Source organism: Aegilops tauschii, chromosome 7 (assembly GCF_002575655.3).
Source record: "Aegilops tauschii subsp. strangulata cultivar AL8/78 chromosome 7, Aet v6.0, whole genome shotgun sequence".
Lineage (NCBI taxonomy): Eukaryota > Viridiplantae > Streptophyta > Magnoliopsida > Poales > Poaceae > Aegilops > Aegilops tauschii.
Genome location: NC_053041.3, coordinates 2,195,579 through 2,217,809, shown reverse-complemented (window position 1 = coordinate 2,217,809; position 22,231 = coordinate 2,195,579). Strand labels below are relative to the sequence as shown.

Genomic DNA, 22,231 nt, shown 5'->3' with positions numbered 1-22,231 from the left:
ACGTCTTCCTTCTAGGTTCTAGGGTGAACCGAGCTGCCGCCTGCCAGTGCGGCATCCTTCGAGGCAGGATGAGAGGGCAGGGGCCCTTTGCAGCGGCAGTTCCAGAGGAGTGTCGGTCCATTACTGTCTTCGAGTTTGGCTACGATCACGAAGCTTGCGCGTGGTGCATCCTCTCAAGTCCATAGTTAGTCCTGTTGGTGTAGGTCGTCCTGTAGGGTGATGGCTGCAGCATGGCGTTGCTTGCTTCGATGCTGCCTTTTGAGTGTGTTTCGCTTTGCTCCTTGTATCAGCCGTTTGTTTTCTTTTGCTTTTCCTTGTAAGTTGGTGATCTTGTAATCCTGGCCGGTTGATGGCTTTGTTAATTCAAAGCCGGGCTCTTCTTGAGCCTTCGTTCTAAAAAAATGGAAAGTCTAAACCATGGGCTTTAGGTTCCATTTTCTGAGCCATATACCATTAGATGGCATATATGAAGAAGTTTAAACACCATGGCATTAGCGCAAGTTAAGCTCGCGAGGACTTTGCTAGCTAATTTTGGCGAATGCCATGTGCACATGCAAGCATGATTTATCTAGGAGCGACTACAATAGAAAAACAGCCTAGAGTGAAAGAATAGAAAAACTAACCTGGGCCATTGGATGGAAGATGAGTGGTACAGATTTAGGTGGAGGGCTCTTAGTGTATATTTCTTGAAAAGCCCCTACTACTAGTTACACATAGAACATAACTTTTGCAGTAACCACCTCAAATGACTCATGTATCATCATTTTGTCCTTCATAAATAAGACAATTTTTCAGGCATGTACTGTGCCCATCTCCTCTTAGGTTTACACAAAAACTGCACACACATATGTATTGTACGAAATTTCATGTATATTTGATTTCATTAGTAGCTTCGGCTGCATCACGATTCATCCAAGAAATCCAAACACGTTGGCCACTAAAAGTATGTGAACATCATAAAAGATATTAGAGTACATGAGAACATTAATCCGTCCACTTCGAATCATAACCAAACATACATTTCAAATTGCACAGATCCTAGACCAAACACAGCAGAAGAGACACATACATATCAAGTGTTACATAGCATGAGATGATCAATTTTCATGCATCACAGCCCACGTTAAATATGAAGGACTAAAATAATCATTGTTCAACAAGCATTGCCAAACTGTATACAACAGAAAAGCTATAGCCTTTGCCTCCGTTACTAGTGCTTATGGGATCCCGGTGCTTATTGCTCATCGAGCTTCTTGTAGTGGGAGAGATCATACCTAATAACAAATAAGATTAAGTTAGCACAGGTCAGTACAAGCGTCATACATTCATAAGTAATCTTATTACCCATGATCTAATCGGATGAATATGCATCAACAGTGCCATCTCACTGTGTGCTGCACATACCACATGCAAGGAAAAATAGAGATGAATCAAATTCATCCCAAAACACAACCTAAAGTATGCTTCTATGCTAGAACTAGCAGAGAAGCCAGTTATTTTGTGGATCATCCTAACTTACTCATAATGAAACATATTATAAAACATTATTTATCTTGTAAAAATACATAAGTGCATTATGTTCATATAGTGAGATTGGCAACCACTGGCGAACTTAGGCAATACAAATATTACATATAAAGTTCAGATAAACTTGAGAAAACATGCAAATGCAGAATCATATTAGACATCAGGTGGGGAGCCTTTCCCCCCCCCCCCCCCCCCCCCCCCCCCCGGTGACCATTTCAAAAAATATTAGACATCAATCCAGTAAACTATGGGATTTTCAAATAGACCATCGTATGTTCAAATAAGAAAATAGCATATCGTATTACAAAACAGTATGTTGAACCGTCGAAGGCACCGTACAGTTTTATCACTCAAAAGCAGTCATGACTTTGAGAAGAAGAAGAATTAGTTAATGACAAGATATTCTTGCGTTCTTAGACTATGTGTTCTCACCTGAGAGTGGTGGTACACAATTTGTGATTACTGGCACTATGGGCTCTCCTAAAGGCGATGTCCCACTACTTCCCACCATTTTCAGTTTGAGATGCAGCAGCAAAATAACGGAGGAGGAGCTTAGTACTAGTCAACGAGCTCTGATCTATCCATCATACCCAGAGAAAAAAATTATGTTTTCTCCACTATCACCTCAAAATATAACAAAATGAGAAATCAGCCACAATTTCAAGGTTGCAAATTAAAAGACAAACAGAAAGAGAGACTTCTTTTTTAGATAAAAAAAGTTGCAGTTGTTCTTTTCATAAGTGGAGTGTTATAAAAACAGGAAAAGCAAAAAGCTAACTAAACTTTTTCACCAAGCCAAAACTATCATGATTTTAGTTTCAATGGCAAGATTGGACAAATAGATAGTGACTCCCTGAAATCAGTGAAGTGGCACATATTCCAAGTGTGTAATGAATTTCAGTCCTGTGCCAACAAGGACTTCATGTTCAGGTACTCTAACAGGTAGATGAGATTAGTTTGTTCCCATGTACAACATCCGACAAGATGACAAAATTTCACAATGCCAACTCGAAAATCTATTCTAAGCAAACTATAGCAAGCTTGTCAAGTGATTATTTTTCTTTTTTTGTGGCTGCTAGTATATCCCTCTCCTTTCTCTGCCTAGTCCTGTGATATGCAATTGCCAATGTTGGAACTTAAAAACAAAAGCAGTGCATGCAACCGGTGTTGTACAAGATTCAGGTCACAAAGTCGCAGGAAAATGTGAACAAAACAAATGACACAGTGGATACAATACAATCTCTGAACAAAAATAAATCTAGGCTTTCTATATATATGTGCCACTCAGACAGGATTTCAGGTTGCGCAACTTTCTGTCCCTTACTATCTGGCCAGATTCTACTTGCCCAAATGTTAAACTGGTTAATTCTTTTTCCTTGTCTTTTCACCAATGCACATGTACAGAATGATCCATCCATGTCTCAAATTAATGGTCAGAGCTCAGAACAGTGTGTCTACAACTGGTAAATTGCAGTACAATACATTTGTTATATGAATTGGTGGTTGTAATCTTCACAAGTAGAAAGAGCTCACTGTCCCATCAATTTTTCACTCAATGATTGCATATTGCGACGATAAACAGAACAACCCTGGATACTAATATTTTCAGTGAATTGTTCTAAATTTCAAATCGAAGACTATCCACCCATCAACCAACTTGGTTCTCTGAAGTATTTAACAGTGAAACAAAATGCCCATAATAGACTGCCAAACCAGCAAGAACAGTAGCAACACATGATCAAATCGAAGTTACAAGATTGCATCATTCACGCATGAGCAGAATTGACATGAACAAGTACAAGAACAGGTAAATTAACTACCATGGTGACACCTTGTAGGCTCGCACCACGTCACACGGGCCGGTGGTGAAGGAGACGAGGAGTTGACCACGGGCTTGCAGCCGACGAGGTGGAGAAGGACGCGAGCTCCGATCTCCTGTGATAGAGAGGAGGCGACGGACCAGACGTTGCCGGAGCCTGAGATGGGAGGCTGCAACAAGCACACAACGGCGCCGATCTTAGTACTCCGCGAGCTCTGATCTGGTCGGCCTCAAACTGGGCCGCCGGCGTAACAGCGGGCAAGAGCCATCAGAGAGATGGAATATCACCTCCTCTGTGCGTAGTCGCCCAGCTTGGTTGAGGGATTTGGTCCGCCGCCGTGGGGGGATCTTTGGTCGCTGCTACTGCGTATGGGTACTCTGTTTGAACGAGAAAAGGAGATCGGGAACAAATTAACCAGTAGCGAGGGAGCTTTTTGCAAATTGTGCGCACAGATCGCTCCACTTGAATCTGGGCCATCAATCTTCCATCCGATGGTACAGATACATTTTTCTATTTTTCTACCCTAGGACGTTTTTCTATTGTAGTCGCTCCCTACGATTTATCTACGAGAGAAATCCAGTCTACTCCTTTTTCGAAAAGGCAGGGCCAGGCCCATATATGTGGCCCACACAGGGCCCATACTTTTTGGGGGCCCCAAATTTTTGTGTAGGCTTATGCATATTTTCTTCCTCCTGGGAGCTGGGCCGCGCATGGCATTGGACCACTACTGGTGCCTGGCGCGTCCGCACGACTCCCTGTGAGGCCACTGCTCAATGCGATGCCTCGATCAGAAACAGACCGGGATCGATCGCACCCATAGGAAATTGGCAGGCGAGACAGCGCATCCAGAGCAGATCAAAATCGATCGCATCGCATCCAGAGCCGGCAACACGGCGACAGGCAGTTCCGAGTTCCGATTAACTCTGTCTGATGAACATGTTCCGGGACTCTTGCCATCACCAAAACAGGTAGATCAACACAACATGTTCCTCTCGCCGCGCTAGTCATGTGAGATCATGTGTAGGATTGGTCGTGGAGGGTTGCCCGTCTTGATTTGATACTAGCACGAGTTAAGCAATTCATCAATACTTGCATGGTCCAAGCCCTAGTTTAAGTGTTTAACTACTCCTGCCGGCTGCCGCGCTGGATTGTCCTACTCCTAATTCCTAAATCCTAATTAATTTTTGACAGGGATCGTTACCTCATTAGAGATCGGTTCTTGCCTCCTTGATTAAAGATCACAGTATAGCAGTTCATCCGGACAGGACACGAGACTAGGTGAGTTAGATGGTTTGTCCAACTGCCAAACACAGACGCATAATCTCTAATATTCGCTGACTGCTGCTGTATCACTTTAGTTTTATTTTACTCATCTTATGTGTCTTCTATTTCAGTAATACAGATTTGAGTCATCATGAGGAGAAGATTCATTACGAGGATATCACTGAAGATTTCATTTCAAGAAATAATAAAAGAATGACGTTGTTCAAATAAATATTATGCAATCGGGGGTTGAATAGGTATGATTTTTTATGTATCCAATTGTTATGTAAGATATTATATCATATCCATTAATTGTTTTTCGTTCATTTTTTTTTAGTGAGATGGGGCTCCATTTTTTTGTTTCGCACGGGCCCTGGATTTTGCCAACACGGGCCTGCCCCCAAATCCAGCCTACTCTTGTTTTCAGGTTTCTGGTGCATTCATTCATCTTTATAGGACCACTTCAACCTAATCCTCAGGCTATGCTTTCTGGAGTTCGTTCTCACCGCGGAGTAGAGGGTGGCTCGCCGGAGGCACATTGCATAGTCCTGATGATCCACACTAGACCCCAGATTTTCTTGACGCACGATGGTCCATTGAAGGTCCTTGCATCAATTGTTTTCGTACCACTTGAAGAGTTAATCAATAGAGCACTGATGAATAATGTTCAAATAGTCTCCGCATGTTAGACAAAACGCATGTGTACTCATGCACAGACGCGTGACTTGAGCTATGTATTGATCAAAGAAAATTTTAACTTACTCACATAGTGCTAATTGAATTTTCGACACAAATATAATAATTATTAGGTAAAAAGAACACACGTGGGTCAAATGATTCTTGTAGTTATCCTGCCTACGATCAAGTGTCTTAATGTACATATGAAGGCTTGTGAATTACCTTACGTACTCAAATATGAAAATTAAAATATATAGGTTATTACTTTGAAGATCTTTGATGTACTAGATCTTTGATGCATGTGATGAACACACATGCATGCATAAGGTACTTCATTATATCACCATCTTCTATTTATAGCATATAGTTGTAGGGGAACGCAGCAGAAAACAAAAATTTTCCGACCTACGCACCAGCCCAGGACCACTATGGAGACTGCATACATGGTTTGATCTTTTTCGTTACCGACTCATAGCGCAGCGGGAAGTAGAGTCGATGACGATCGGCGGTGCAGATCCCCGCAGCTAGGATTTACAACCTCCCAACCGCGAGGATGTATACCCTCATCTGCTCCTCAGACAGCCCTCCAGGAGGCGGTCGAACAGCCCCCCGGACGGTGTCGCGGACAGCCCTTCAGGAGGACCTTCGAAACTCGAACGGTCACTCGGACAGCCCTTCGGGAGGACCTTCGAAACTCGGACGGTCACACGAACAGCCCTTCGGGAGGCACTCACAAACTAAGACCGAAACTACGATCTCTCTACAGATTTGCACACATACGGTGTCATCTATCCGGCAGGGCTTCGCCGTCCAGAACTAGTTCCTGCCGGAACCCAGACAGCCTTACGGCTCTACGAAACTCTTTTCGTGGGAGGGAGAGAAGAAGCCAGATAATGCATGGCATGTGTATGAGAGCAAGGGATGAGTGTGGAGGGCTGCCCCTCCACCTCTATTTATAGGAAATCCCAAGGGGGTAGGGTAGTTTCACAAAAAACCCAAAATGCACATGAATGAAGTCCTTCCACAAGGACCTAGGAGTGAAACCAAGGAACAAGAGGGTCCCCAAGGGGGGATACCCCATGTGGCCGGCCACACCCCCATGAGGGGCCCAAAAAATGGCTCCTATCCATCCATGTCATCCCCAAGATCTTTTGGAGCAAAGCCCCAAAAGGTGGCTTTCCATAAAGTAACCATAAAGCTGATTTTCACTATTCACGACGACATTTTTCAGCGTCTGATCGAACTAAAAATATTTATGTGGGCTAAGAACATTTCCAGTACCCACTAAAATGATTTTCAACGCGTTCCGAAACAATTCCGGTTTTAGTGATTTTCATCTGCGAAACGCATCTGAAGTGGCTCCGGCAGCTCCGGAACATTTCCGGTTTTTATCTCAGAAAATTCCAAAAAGCTTCCAGAATGATTCTGGCATCCTCCAAGAATTATCAGGCATGTGCCGAAACCAATTTGACTTAATGGTGTATCCCGAAACAACTTTTCGGTATCATCGAAACTTATCCGATGACCTCTCTCTGCGGTACGATTCCGCTATCCGAAACTTTTCGGTGTCCGAAACTTTTTCGGTGATTTTCTCTCAGACTCCCTGTCTAGTATTCAGCAGATAGATGACCCTTAAGCGTGTGACCCTATAGGTTCGGTGAAGTATAGACATGACCCGGAACCCCTTCCGATCAATGATCAACATCGGAGCCGTGGACACCCATATTGACCCCTATACCCACACGAATAAATATTCGAGTGAACCTCCAGTTGCCGTGTGCTATTCCTGTTGCTTCGCGATATGTTACAAATACCCGAGGTGAGACATGTTGGCATTCCCGTGGATCAACAACTTGTCCACTATGCTAGTTACCTCGTTACCGGTATTGTTCTCTTTTCTCGTTATCGTGTTCCGGCATCCCCGTGATCAAATCACAAAGTGTCTGGCCAGACGATGATGGATACCGTAACACCGAGAGGGCCCAGAGATATCTCTCCATCTTCGGAGGAGCAAATCCCAATCTTGAGCTATCAAGTTACTTGACACACTTTTCCATGAACCCGTAAGCCGCCGTAATAGCCGCCCATTTACGGATGACGTTTAACGAACCCCAAAGTTCATGAAGCAAGCATGAAGAAACTCGATACTCTCATGGTCTAAGGAATCATGCAAACGTTAACCATCTCTGTGTTATGTACCAATAAACTTGTGACGAATGAATCTCATAGCATAACATCATGCCGGGTCGATTCAACACAAATGTTCTCTTAACATTATGCCCTCAAGGTTGCTGACATAGACATGCCCATGATCAGGAAAACATAACCATCATGCAACACTTGAGCTAGTCTTAGAGGCTAGACTAGGAATACATTTTACCGTTTATTATTCCACACGTGCATATGAGTCTTCCTACGAGCCTCGTGGTTATTGTAGACTCGAGAACCATAGCAGTTATAGCATGGAACATAAACATAATTATGAACTCGGAGATAAATAATATCATTTATTATTGCCTCTAGGGCATATCTCCTACAGACTCCCACTTGCACTAGAGTCAATAATCTAGTTAATGCTAATGCACTTTACACCTGTGGCACACCGGTGTAAATATGCTTCGCTTGTGGTATAGCCTGATGTCTAACGGATCTGACGACTTCAGTTCCGTGTGTATCTTTGCATGTCCTCGCGTTTTCACGTTTTCACAAAATTCATATTTTGTGTGGACTTGGCTTTGTATGTATGTGAATCACAGGTCGAACCTGGATTCCTCAGACTGAGTTATGGAGCAACTACCTGCAGTAGTGTCCCATTGTCAAAAGCCATCTTGGAACTATACTAAGTTCATGAATGAACTATATGATTCAACATCTTCTTTGTCGCTTCTAAAGCGTCAACATACTTAGCCCTTGTTATAGAATTCGCCACAGTAACTAGTTTGAACAAATTCCAACTAACTGTGCCACCACATTGTGTGTTACACAAAACCCTTAACTTAAATCGAAAATCGCACGGTGAAAAGATGAAGACTATCGATGTAACATTTTACAACGAACTCTTCATGCTCCGCTTGCAAGAAAACATATCATCAGTACTTACTCTAGTACTCAATGACATCTTTCACTGTTGTCCCACGATCAGTACTTTGATCACTTTAGTATCCATACTCGCAACACCTTGGGAGTATCGGACATATCTGGTTGCTTTACATACCATGGAATACATGATTAATCCAAACACAAAAGTGTGTGGAATCTGCATTATGTATTTTACTCATCAGTGTTTTGGGACACCGAGTCTTGCAAAAACTCTTTCCATGTGACTTTGGCAAGAATCACTCCTTGGCGTTTTAAATGCTAAAAGGTTTTAGCATCTTGTCAATATGTATTCATTGCTTAGCCCCATTAGGTAAATCTATCTCCATAGATCATCATGCCTAATATTGAGGCTATTTAGCCTAAGCACTTCATCGAAAAACTATTTTCAAATGAAGTCCTAATTCGTGTCAAGAAATTTATTTCCAATTACCAATGTGCCAAGCACATAAGGTTTTTAGAAATATTATTACGCTCCCACTTACTTTCTTGAATTACAAGCATCTTCGTTACCCATTGATGAAGTCAAAACCCCTTTGACCATTTCATCAAAACACGAAGATTCCAACTCCATTTTGCTCTCTTCTGTCCATTGCTAGAACTCTGAAGTTTGCATACCTACTAGCATCCTCTGGATCGACAAATTACTTTGGACTGTATCATATACAAGTCCTAGCTTTCATTTCCATCAGATGGAAATCCTTTTATCATCCATGTTTCATATCTCATGATTGAAATATGTATTAATTGCTAGTTCAACCCGAACCGACTTTAAGCATCGCTACGATGAAAACAACCTCATCGTAGTCAACTCTTGAACTTGTTATTTCAACAAGTCGAGCTTTATGGATAAAACATTTTTATCCGTATCATTTTTAAGTTCCATAAATATTCGTTAGACTCTAAGTCTTCCGAAAGGTGTATCAAGGTTTAAATCTTGAATCACTTATATGAAAACTAATTCGGGTTGTATTGGCATTTAGCCAATTCCGGAGTCAGGGCCCATCAACGCTTCCTTGTGTATCGTAGGTATAATGTTGTCTAACAACAATATCTCGTTTGCGCACCTCAGAGGTTTGCACGAGCCTTGCCTACGTGGTTCAGCTGCAAGTTCGACCGAAGTTCATACATTTTATTGTAGAGACTTCCGTATCAGTCGCAGTAGGAAACTCTGGAATTACTTCCAAGGTCTCTTTCCTTTGATCTGATGACGTAGATACTGTTTATCTCGTCGAGTTGCACTATTCTCCCACTCACCTTTTTGAAAGAACCATTCTCTTTAAGAGCACACCGTTTCGCGGCAAAACTATTTGCCTCGGTATAGTGAGGGAGGAATACCCAACATTTTGGTATAACCTACAAAGTAGCACTTGTCTGATTTGGAATAGGTTTGTAACCTTTTACACAAGCCCCATATTCCAAATGTTAAGAAAAGATATAACATGGTTGGGCGTAGCATACCATGGCTTCATTTCAACAGACCCGATGTAGCTCTTTTCAGTGTAAAAGCCGCAGTCTTTAAAGCATCACTTTAAAAGGGATAATGGCAAATTTATTTATGTCATCTTTGACCTTACCATGTCATAAATGGTTTGATTACATCTCCATAGACTTTCCACTTGCAGTGGTGTTCCGGGAGGTGCAAGTTATGAAACCCCTTTCACAACTCATCAGACATCCGCTAAACATGTAACTCAAATATTCCTTTGTGCAATCAAATTGCAGAAACATAATTTTCTTGTTACAATAACTTCTACTTCATTTTTGAAAACCTTTTGAATGATTTCAAAAGATCCAGACTTACGTCTCATCAAGTAAATATCCATATATCTACTTGAGTCATTTCTGAAGATAAATAAATCCACTACTAACAACACTTATCGGACTACACACATCAAATGTATGATCACTAATAAGTTTTTTGTTCGTTCCTTATGGCCTGTGAACGGTATTTTAGTCACTTCACTTTTCGGAGGAAAGTTGCAAGTGTCAGATGATTCAAAATCAAAAAGACTTCAAAATCCATCATAATGGAATTTTCCATGCGGGTTTCTCCAATGTGACCAAATGTAGTGCCACACTTGTGTGGTATTCTTTTAGTCTTGCGACATTTAGCGTCAGTGTTATGGATGTATCATATTTCCATCAATATTCATAACATACATGCCATCTTGGATGGAAGCATGGACCTTCATGTTATTCATAATAGTTAACAACAATTGTTGTTTTTATGAACAACTCTTTTGCAACAAACATTGTGCAATGGGCTAGCGTGTATGAAACTCTAAAATGAATTATGAAAGTAAACCCAGAGGTATTGTATTATTATCAATATTCATAACATACATCTCATTCATAATGAAAGTATGGCCCTTGTGTTATTCATAACATCGAACATAAAAAGTTCTCTTATGAACAACCTTCTTGCAAGATACCTTATGCAATGGGATAGAGTTTGTAAAACTCTAAATGAATTATGAAAATAAATACAGACGGCAATACATCGATGGAAGGTATAGTAACATTTACTATGTTCCCTGTGTATACCTTAACCTCATTTCTAGCTAGTCTTTCAGGCCATAGTAGTTCTTACATCGAGTTGCAACAGAATGCAATCGAGCGGGCAATTTTGTGATGAACTCACAATACCCAAGAATTAGTGATTAACATGTTTAACCATAATTCGCAAGAACTATATCTTTGACCAGCCTTCTATACATCAAAAACTTGTATGACATTCATACATGAGCTGGATATTCCTGTCTTCTTCCCTTTTGCCTTTATACTTCTAACAGTTTAACTTTTAGTATTTCTTCTACTCTCAGAAGAAGCACCCAACTTAAGAGTGGCATTAGCCCCGGACTTCCTAGGTGTGGAAATTATACTAACACCCTTTGGACACTTCCTTTCTCTTTAAGTTGTTGTTTTATTCACCTTTCATTATATGACAGGCGTTCTTCTGGATCCCTTTCCCAACAGTCAAATGCATAGTAAACACTTTTACTAATACTTGCAAACAAACATTGCTTTGTTTGTATCTGAAAATAATTTTCAGTTCCATGAATATCATATAACTATCCCAAGTTTCGAAGTTTGGGTTTCATGGAAGCAAACATATTGCACTTGACTGAAACGGAATTATAGCTTTTGGATCGAAGGACGAGAGTCACATGATCCATAGCTTTAGCGAGAGGATACGGAAAGCATGCGATAGGACAAAGTCCTTCTCGGCACTTTTGAGGACAATCCTCATATTACGTTACCAATCGTAAAGTTTTAACCAGATATTTAACAGTTATTCAATTTTAATAGGGAAGGTGGAAACGCGAGCCATTATTCTACAACTATTTTGCAAGAAACACTTAGACAGTGTTCATAATTAATTGCACTGAGAATTAAACATGTTAATTCAACAGTGCGCTCCCACTCAAATCGATATCTCTCACAATTAATTTTGAGTGATACAAGATCCAGACTTCAATTCATCGCCATAGAATCATCATCTCATAACGGGAATTTTAATCGGTAGGCCAACTTGCCGATCACATCTCTATGTGACTCTTGCTCATCTTTCGATGCGTGTGTTCCGAGCTCAGGACGATCCTGCCATGAACGTCAAGACAACCAAGTGATCTTGCTGCGAGGTCTGACCTCACCCGCCTCACACTTCTCTAATCGTTCGTACCCATGCATCCATGGCGCACCCCGAAATGATAGGTGCCGTGACGGTGCTACACTTGGGAGAACACTAACTACTTGATATTTTAAGTGAGAGATCACCCTAATAAAAGCGACTACCGCGCAATCAAGAAGGGTGCATCATAAGGGATAAACATCTCAGGCAATTCATAATAGCATGATATGGTATAGCCCTTTCTGACGGAGAAGTATTTCATTTCTTCGTCTTCGGCATTCGCGTCGGTGGTCACCTTCACGAAGATTGCCACCACCTTGTCGATGCACCAGATAATATCGTTATCTCTATAGCTAACAAAATAATGCATTACAACAAGGTTGACACGCAGGTCATTAAAATGCAATCATATGGCTCCAGCCATCATGTCGAATCATGACACGCAGGTCATGTTAATCAAATTACATCATATAGTCATCTCATACATAATCGAATTAGTATGAGCACTGCTATACCACATCACATGCACATCCTGCAAAACCAAGTTAGACGCCTCTAATCGGTTTATGCAAAAAATTATTTTACGTGGCTTCTAAGGTTTTGACTTAAACCGCAGCTACCAACGTTTTATCATCAAGTATGATTATTCAAGTTGCTAGATTAACATCTCGGGGTGTATGAAACCTGAGATAATTAAATCTCGAGCCCCATACTAAACTTCATCATACGCATGACCTTCGTGCAGATCATATCTGCAATGCCCTTTCATCTGCGAATTTCATCTTTCTTTTGACTACGTCAGAACCCAAAGAACTGATAGCACTTCCATGATCAATCAGGATCACGGATTGCCAGAACTTTGTCAAATTCCACCATGCTGTCTCGAGATTGAGCAAACGCAAATTCTAGGGAAGCAACAAGAACGTCGGGTAACAGATTTCATCTGTCACCCGCATAAATAATTTTCAGCAATAGATCTCATCTACTACCTAATTATATTATGCAATACCCATACATCTCTATGTATTCTAGATCGAAACCTGCATCTACGCATAGCACGGCTCTTGATGCCACTGTAGGGGAACGCAGCAGAAAACAAAAAATTTCCGACCTACGCACCAGCCCAGGACCACTATGGAGACTGCATACATGGTTTGATCTTTTTCGTTACCGACTCGTAGCGCAGCGGGAAGTAGAGTCGATGACGATCGGCGGTGCAGATCCCCGCAGCTAGGATTTACAACCTCCCAACCGCGAGGATGTATACCCTCATCTGCTCCTCAGACAGCCCTCCAGGAGGCGGTCGAACAGCCCCCCGGACGGTGTCGCGGACAGCCCTTCGGGAGGACCTTCGAAACTCGAACGGTCACTCGGACAGCCCTTCGGGAGGACCTTCGAAACTCGGACGGTCACACGGACAGCCCTTCGGGAGGCACTCACGAACTAAGACCGAAACTACGATCTCTCTACAGATTTGCACACATACGGTGTCATCTATCCGGCAGGGCTTCGCCGTCCAGAACTAGTTCCTGCCGGAACCCAGACAGCCTTACGGCTCTACGAAACTCTTTTCGTGGGAGGGAGAGAAGAAGCCAGATAATGCATGGCATGTGTATGAGAGCAAGGGATGAGTGTGGAGGGCTGCCCCTCCACCTCTATTTATAGGAAATCCCAAGGGGGTAGGGTAGTTTCACAAAAAACCCAAAATGCACATGAATGAAGTCCTTCCACAAGGACCTAGGAGTGAAACCAAGGAACAAGAGGGTCCCCAAGGGGGGATACCCCATGTGGCCGGCCACACCCCCATGAGGGGCCCAAAAAATGGCTCCTATCCATCCATGTCATCCCCAAGATCTTTTGGAGCAAAGCCCCAAAAGGTGGCTTTCCATAAAGTAACCATAAAGCTGATTTTCACTATTCACGACGACATTTTTCAGCGTCTGATCGAACTGAAAATATTTATGTGGGCTAAGAACATTTCCAGTACCCACTCAAATGATTTTCAACGCGTTCCGAAACAATTCCGGTTTTAGTGATTTTCATCTGCGAAACGCATCTGAAGTGGCTCCGGCAGCTCCGGAACATTTCCGGTTTTTATCTCAGAAAATTCCAAAAAGCTTCCAGAATGATTCTGGCATCCTCCAAGAATTATCAGGCATGTGCCGAAACCAATTTGACTTAATGGTGTATCCCGAAACAACTTTTCGGTATCATCAAAACTTATCCGATGACCTCTCTCTGCGGTACGATTCCGCTATCCGAAACTTTTCGGTGTCCGAAACTTTTTCGGTGATTTTCTCTCAGACTCCCTGTCTAGTATTCAGCAGATAGATGACCCTTAAGCGTGTGACCCTATAGGTTCGGTGAAGTATAGACATGACCCGGAACCCCTTCCGATCAATGATCAACATCGGAGCCGTGGACACCCATATTGACCCCTATACCCACACGAATAAATATTCGAGTGAACCTCCAGTTGCCGTGTGCTATTCCTGTTGCTTCGCGATATGTTACAAATACCCGAGGTGAGACATGTTGGCATTCCCGTGGATCAACAACTTGTCCACTATGCTAGTTACCTCGTTACCGGTATTGTTCTCTTTTCTCGTTATCGTGTTCCGGCATCCCCGTGATCAAATCACAAAGTGTCTGGCCAGACGATGATGGATACCGTAACACCGAGAGGGCCCAGAGATATCTCTCCATCGTCGGAGGAGCAAATCCCAATCTTGAGCTATCAAGTTACTTGACACACTTTTCCATGAACCCGTAAGCTGCCGTAATAGCCACCCATTTACGGATGACGTTTAACGAACCCCAAAGTTCATGAAGCAAGCATGAAGAAACTCGATACTCTCATGGTCTAAGGAATCATGCAAACGTTAACCATCTCTGTGTTATGTACCAATAAACTTGTGACGAATGAATCTCATAGCATAACATCATGCCGGGTCGATTCAACACAAATGTTCTCTTAACATTATGCCCTCAAGGTTGCTGACATAGACATGCCCATGATCAGGAAAACATAACCATCATGCAACACTTGAGCTAGTCTTAGAGGCTAGACTAGGAATACATTTTACCGTTTATTATTCCACACGTGCATATGAGTCTTCCTCCGAGCCTCGTGGTTATTGTAGACTCGAGAACCATAGCAGTTATAGCATGGAACATAAACATAATTATGAACTCGGAGATAAATAATATCATTTATTATTGCCTCTAGGGCATATCTCCTACAATAGTTTCACGGCTTCGAGTTAACTTTCCACATATAAATGTTAGCGGATCATTTCAGCATTGTTTAATTTTTTCTCTCTATTCATGAACAAATTATAGTTGAAGAGGCCTACAATAATAAGTTCTGATTTTGACTTATAATGCAAAAAAATGCATCAGTAATGAATAATATCTCTAGAACTTTGGGAATATTTCAACAAGAAAATAAACTTATACTTTAAACACATTTATTCATACAAAACTATAGCCTGTTACGACTATGCTCATATAAAAAGTGACATTTTTTGGATGGTGAATTTTTGTTTAATAAATATTTGTGGTCTTTTGTTAATAGCAGCTATTGCCAATTCACTATGTTCTATAAATTTTCCATGTATTAGAGATATCTAATTTAGAGGTCTCTAAATTTGCCATGACATATGGTCTTTCATGCATACCATTTTTTTCTACACTTCTCATGAATTAGATATCGCTTAATTTTCATATACCATGGAAAATTACCTTGGATTAGAGATCGTTTAGCATGGCATTATACATCATGGGGTCTATAACGTTTGTTAAAAGCTAGGAATTTTATTTTAAATATGTGTTGACATGGCAACCAAAAGCATATGTTGCCATGATGGCAACCTTTGTTCTGTGTTTTCCATAGCAATTTGAAGAATGTTTTTTCATGGTTACTTACACAAATTTGCCATGCTTTTTTAAAAAACATTTTGAATCACAAGGTTGACAATCAATTTGAAGAAGCATATCTAGGGTCATAAAACTTGGCAAATAATTCCATCAAACCATATCAACTTTTATATGCTTATTTTACTTTTTGCCATAGCAGAAGTGTTTAAAACTTTTGCCATGTCTCTAATATAAATTTTCCATGTCATCAATTCAAATTTTGACATGCCATAAATTAAAAAAATTACCACGGCAAACTCGTTAAACTCTTCACCATGGAAAAAAGTTTAACACTTTTGCCATGTAACCAACACTCTTTTTAAAATCATTTTTGCCATGATTTTTTCTCTCATGGTAAACGGCAAAGTAGTTAGATGGCAATTTTTGTAAAATGACATGGAAAATTTTGACAAAACCACATGACAAATTTCTTAGGAAATTTTAAAAAGTAAAATCCAAATGTAAAAATTATATTGCCATGGCAAAAGTGTTTATATCTTTTACCATGTCACCAACATAGCTTTTTCCATGTCAGCATTACAACTTTTTCCATGCCACGACCACATTTTTTGCCATAGCAAAAAGTTAAAACATGTTGCCATGCAAACCTACACTTTGTAAAATCAGTTTTCAATGATTTCTTTTTCTCATCTTCACATGGCAAATTGATTAAAAAATTGTTTCTAAAGATGGCAAGTTTAGGTCTTTCAAAACACTCTTTCTTTAAATATGGCAAGTTGTTTAAAAAAAATAACGCTCTCTTGGAAACTATAAGATTTCCGTGTCACACACATAGAAACTTTCATATTATTTTTCTAACGGTCACATGTCAATTTCAAAGCACTATTCTACCAAAACATGATTTTTGGTATTTGTTTTTTACGTAACTAGTCAATACTATGAATTTTTTTATCTTCGCATATGGAAAAATTTAAACCATCCAAAATTTCTTTTTTTACCACGACAAATCGGAAAAAAATTATTGGGTTTATATGTCAAATTTAATTATTCTTCGGAAAAAAACCATTGTAAGTTCTTTTTCTATCTTTTTTCTTTATTTGGAACATTATTTAGTGCAACACTAGGCAACTGGGTTGTGCATGGCCTTTTTTCTGTTTGGACCAACGGGATCTGTGCCAGGTAGGCCAGCGCAAATAGTGACCACCAAAAATCGTTTGCTAGGGACTGATTTTGTAGCGCGAACATATGTGTTCGATCGATCATATCGCTATAGGGAATGATTTGTTCGATCCGTATTGGATTCCAAATTAATTAGCCTAAACAAATCCACAAGTCATGCAGGCAGATTTTTTTTCTTGAACATAGTATAATCGAAAGTCACTCACATACACGAGCATCCACTCACCCTTATGAATGCACATACATCATACCACCTCTGAGAAACTGAGCCGATATATCATCTTGACATTGATGAAGTCCCCACAGGCACCGCATAGTGGATGAGAACGTCTCCTCCCATTGAACAAACATCACCAAAAGCATGAAATAAATCCAAGAAGATGAACCATCCAGCGAGAGGTTGGCTCGCGTGTAGGCGGAAAAGGAGCAAATTAAGGTATACAATCCAATCTAAGCGGGACAAAATTAGTTAGCCTAAAAACTTAAGAACCAAATTAAGGTATGCAATCCAATTGGGTCAGAACAAAACTAAATATCCTAAACAAATCCACAAATCAGTCGGGCAGAATTGAATGAGCAAATTAAAGTTCGCAATCCAATCAGATCCAAACAAAATTCATCAGCCCAAAAATTGAAGAAAGAAATTATGGTATGCAATCGAATCGAATCGAAAAAGAAAAAAACTGGACTAAAAAAATCCACACATCGCGTGCGGAATTGAAGGAGAAAATTAATGTATGCAATCCAATCGGATCATAATAAAATTAATTAGTCTAAAAATTAGAAGGTTGTTAAGATGGAAAGATACTCTTGAAGCAAGCATAAAATAGAATAAATGGTTGATATTGTATATTTCTGCTACCACGAGTGCCCTTTATAAATAGTACAGATAATATAACAGGCATCAACAAATTGGATCATTTTGTAACAGTTTCCTTGTGATGGCACTTCCCAAGAACAAGCTGAGGGTTGTACACTCCATGGCCCTTGTATTCATGGGTCTTATGATTTTCTCCAATGTTTTCTCATCATGTGATGCATGTAAGCTCTTCCCTTTCTGATTAATTTTTTTTATAAACAGCAGGTCTATATACATTATGTATGTATGTATGTATGTATGTATGTATGTATACATACATATTTATTTATTGTTGGATACATACATACATAAATGTAGTTCAATTTGTGTGTTCTAAATAATGGTTATATTTTTTGTAGTTGGAGAGCACGACATACAGTGTAATAAAATTAAGGATTGCACAATCACTGGATGCAAGAATATGTGCAAAGAATATGGTCTCGATCCTTATTCAGCTTACTGCTCATTAGCACCGGGAGATGAAATGAAATGTTGTTGCACCCCAGTTCCCCCATTCCAGGAATAACATAGAAAATGATGTACACATTATCTTGAGCAAGTTGAATATGGAATAAGAATTTTAGTCCATCTAGTTTTGTGATAATTTTTTCTCTTGTGAGTAGCAGTAAATGTGCTTTCATCGATTTGACAACGTATACTTGACCTTAGTGGTCAGTAAGGCCCCCTTTGGTTGCATGTTAAGTCAATTCGGTTAGTTAACCTTAATACTTCTTAACCCTATAAGGTTAGTTTAATCCAATTTTTTGTTTGGCAGGGCTTGCAAAATGAGTTAACAATATTAAGTTCATTTAACGGAGAGGTTAAGGGCATCTCCAACGGTAACCCACAAATTTCCTCCCGCATCCGTCCGCGGGCAGGGGGACCAGTCCGCGGACACAGATGTGGGAGGACGTCATCCAACCATAAACGCATACATCCGGCCTTTCGGGTTTTTTCCTAGTTCGCACAATCAAGTAGCCGCATGCAAAGGATACAGACATTCAAATACCTGCATGCAGCACTAGTTCAATTTTTTTAAAAATTCAAATATTACATCCCAACATTGTTGTCCCCTTTCATCGTCCACTGATGCTCAATCAGATCTTCCTTCAGCTTCTCGTGAGTTGGTCGATGCCGAATTTGTTGATGCATTTGAATAAAGTCCTCAAATGTGGTCGTCGAGCAGTCGGACAACTCAACATACTGCTCGTATATGTACTCCAAATCGGAGTCCATTGCTAAAAAGAAGGGACAACTATTTTCAGCGATGGCGATTCATCGAACAGTTGTCGGGCTCCGTAGAGGATGGTACCCGGCGGCGCAGTCGGAGGACAGAGGGTTGAACGGAGACGGAGGAGAACCGACGGGGAGCCCTGCTGAAGTGTTGGAGACACAGATTTCTGGCAGGGGTGTGGCGTGGTGGCCGGGGTGGTGGAGCATCAGCGAACGCAAGAGAGAAAGAAGGAAGGAGAGAAAACGGGGAGGATGGAGTCGCGGGGTCGAGGAAGGTCTTTGGGTGTGCCTGGGGTGTCGGATTCATACGTTTCGCGTGTCCAAACTCCCGCAAAGCTCCCCCACTTTTGTCTCCGTTTTACGAGAGAAATCATGTTGGAACCGCCCCACGGGCCGATAGAGGACCGCGTTGGATGGTTAGCAATACAACCACAAGTTAATCGCTACAGATTTGTACAATTCTTAGTGAATTAGTACAAGTGCATATACATTATCGGCATATAAACGGGGATACACTATTTATGTTCACTAGATCTGTGAGTACTTGGCAAGGAATTGCGCATGAGTAGGTGACAATCCAATAAATGCGCCAGGACTGACAACGACGCAACATTCTCACATGTGCACGTCAATTAAAAATTGTGTTGATGCCGGCACATGCATAGAACTTGTAACATCCTTTTGGTTCTGTTGTGTAAGGGCTAGGGAATAGGATGATCGATACAACGAAGATATGAATGAACACATAATGGAGGATGCCGTTGTTTCTGATATTTTTGCTATGCGGCTTTTCATCGATTTTTAATCCTTGCATATAACAAGCACGCCCTTCCGTCCTAGCATGCTTTGATTCTTTTCTTTTCCTTTGGTAAAAGGACCACACAAAAAGTAAAAAAATGCATCTAACTCCCCCTATATTACACACAGGATCCTGCAAATGAGACACAAAGAAAACAATCGGAGATGCTATGGCCACTACCTTGCCATCGGTGGGCAAGGATAAGGGCCTCCAATTAGCGGGGTTGAAACTAGACGGGGGCATAGGAAACTGTCGGCATATCAACCATTGGCCGGTGCTCCACCCTGGCCTCCATGCGCCCTCTCGCCGCCCGACCATTTCACCGTCGGGACACAACTTTCCACTTGAGCGATTGAATCACAACCGATTTTACTTACTGATCTAGCTAGGCATCATACATGGACGTCAATGTAATGCCATTGGTATGCACCAATAGAGCAGCAAGTTTCTCGCTATAAATTTGTGCAATTATTGGTGAATCGGTACAAGTGCATATAGATTATTACTGACTATAAACTGGTAGACGTTGTTCATGTTCACCGGAGCGGGCAGAATTTGGCAATGGTATGCTGGGATGGATCCCCATGATAACGATATGGCACTGCTCCACGGGAGATGAGAGTACTTGGCAATGCACTGCACTGCACATGGGTAGGCGGCAATGAAATAAATGAGCCGGCACATGATAAGGACGCAACATTTTCACATGTGGACATTGATCAGCAATTGTGTTCATGCCAGCACATGGACCGGACTTATAACATCCGTTGGTTGTGTTGTACTCCCTCCGTAAAATAATATAAGAGCGTTTAGATCACTAAAATTTGTGTGGAGCATGCATGCATTTGTTTCTGATTACGACCTTTCATCCATATCTCACCCACGCGTATAACAGGCATGCATGTTCTTCTGTCCTGTCCAATTGCATGCTTTGATTTTTGTTTGTTTCTTCTCCTGTGGAGAAAGGGCCACACGGAAAATGGAAATTACATCCAATTCCTCCCATTTTGCGCACAGGGCCTCCAAATGAGACACAAAGAAAATCAATCAATCAATAGGAGAAAAAAATGAGATTAAGAGGAGCTCGTTTCGTTTGGCCAGAAAAAAAATCGAGGAAAACGCAGGGGAAAGGAAGCATGTTTTCAGGCAAGAAAGCGTAAAGCAGTGAAAAGACGCCATATAAACCCCCTCACCTCTCAAACCCAACCCAAAATCTCTTCCTTTCTTCCTTCCAGTTCCAGCCCTCCCCAGCTGGGAAGCGGCGTCAAGGGCCATGGCGGTCCGCCGTCGCCAGCTCCTCCTGCCGGCGCTCGCCGCCCTGCTGCTCATCCTCGCCGGACGCTCCAACAAGAAGCTCCAGGCGGTAACCAATCCCCATCCTCTGCAACATCTCCCGGCCCTCTCGGATCCAATCCAAAATGTGTTTTTTTGTTTCAGCCTAGTAGAGTAAGATAAAGATAAAACTCTGCTTGATTCCTGCCCGACCTGCCTTCCACGCTAGCTATAGCTAGGCACAGCAACATCCCCTCTCTCTTTTTTTTCACATCCCAACAGGCTCCATTCTCTGTCAGATCTACTAGCTCGCACTCTGCTCAGTTTTCGGATGTAATGATGTAATGAAATGAAATGTGCTTTTTTTTTGCTGAGAAAATGTGGGTGGTTTTCGGCATAGATAGATAGATAGATACAATCCTGCTAGATAAGATAAGCTCTGTTATATCGATGCCCATCTGTGCCAACTCCGTTTGATTGATGCTCAACCTACCTGTGAACTCGGCAGCAATGCTCCTTTCCTGTGTCTGTCTTTTCTCATGGTTAGCAGCATACAACAAGGCAACTTACATTCTACTGTCACTGTGAACTTTGCTTGCTTTCCTGTGTCTTTTCTCATCTCGCCGCCCCTCTGCCCGCGATTCGGGGGTTGGGTTCCACTCAATTTTCCGATGCGACCCGTCCCTGCTAGATAAGATCAGCTCTGTTTGTTTGATTGATTGATGCCCAACCCACCTTCCACGCTAGGCAAACCCCATGTTTCCTCCCCTTCTTTCTTTCTTTCTTTCTTTCTTTCTTTCTTTCTTTCAGTTCAGACCAACACATACAGTAGTTGCTTATTTATCAGTATGGGATGGGAACCCTACTCCTACTGATAATAAGCTTGGCAGAAATGTTACTGTGTTTTCTGATGGTTGGCAGCAGCATAAAACAACTACTCCCTCCGATCCATATTAACTGCCGCTGATTTAGGAGGGGGTACATATATTTGG

At 41.4% G+C, this 22,231-nt stretch overlaps 2 long non-coding RNA genes across 3 annotated transcripts; one reads left to right on the top strand and one right to left on the bottom strand.

Moving 5' to 3' along the window:
* Window positions 1-997: 997 nt before the first annotated feature.
* On the bottom strand, window positions 998-3,720 carry LOC120967787 (uncharacterized). Of its 2 annotated transcripts, XR_005761509.2 has the most exons (3): window positions 3,635-3,720; window positions 3,348-3,516; window positions 998-1,274 (listed from the first exon to the last, which is right to left on the bottom strand). It is a non-coding gene; the product is annotated as an uncharacterized lncRNA (long non-coding RNA). The 2 variants fall into 2 exon arrangements; XR_005761508.2 differs by having other exon boundaries at window positions 3,348-3,712.
* Window positions 3,721-18,001: 14,281 nt separating this feature from the next.
* Window positions 18,002-18,539, top strand: LOC120969305 (uncharacterized). Its single transcript, XR_005763356.2, has 2 exons — window positions 18,002-18,117; window positions 18,295-18,539. It is a non-coding gene; the product is annotated as an uncharacterized lncRNA (long non-coding RNA).
* The last annotated feature ends 3,692 nt before the right edge of the window (window positions 18,540-22,231 follow it).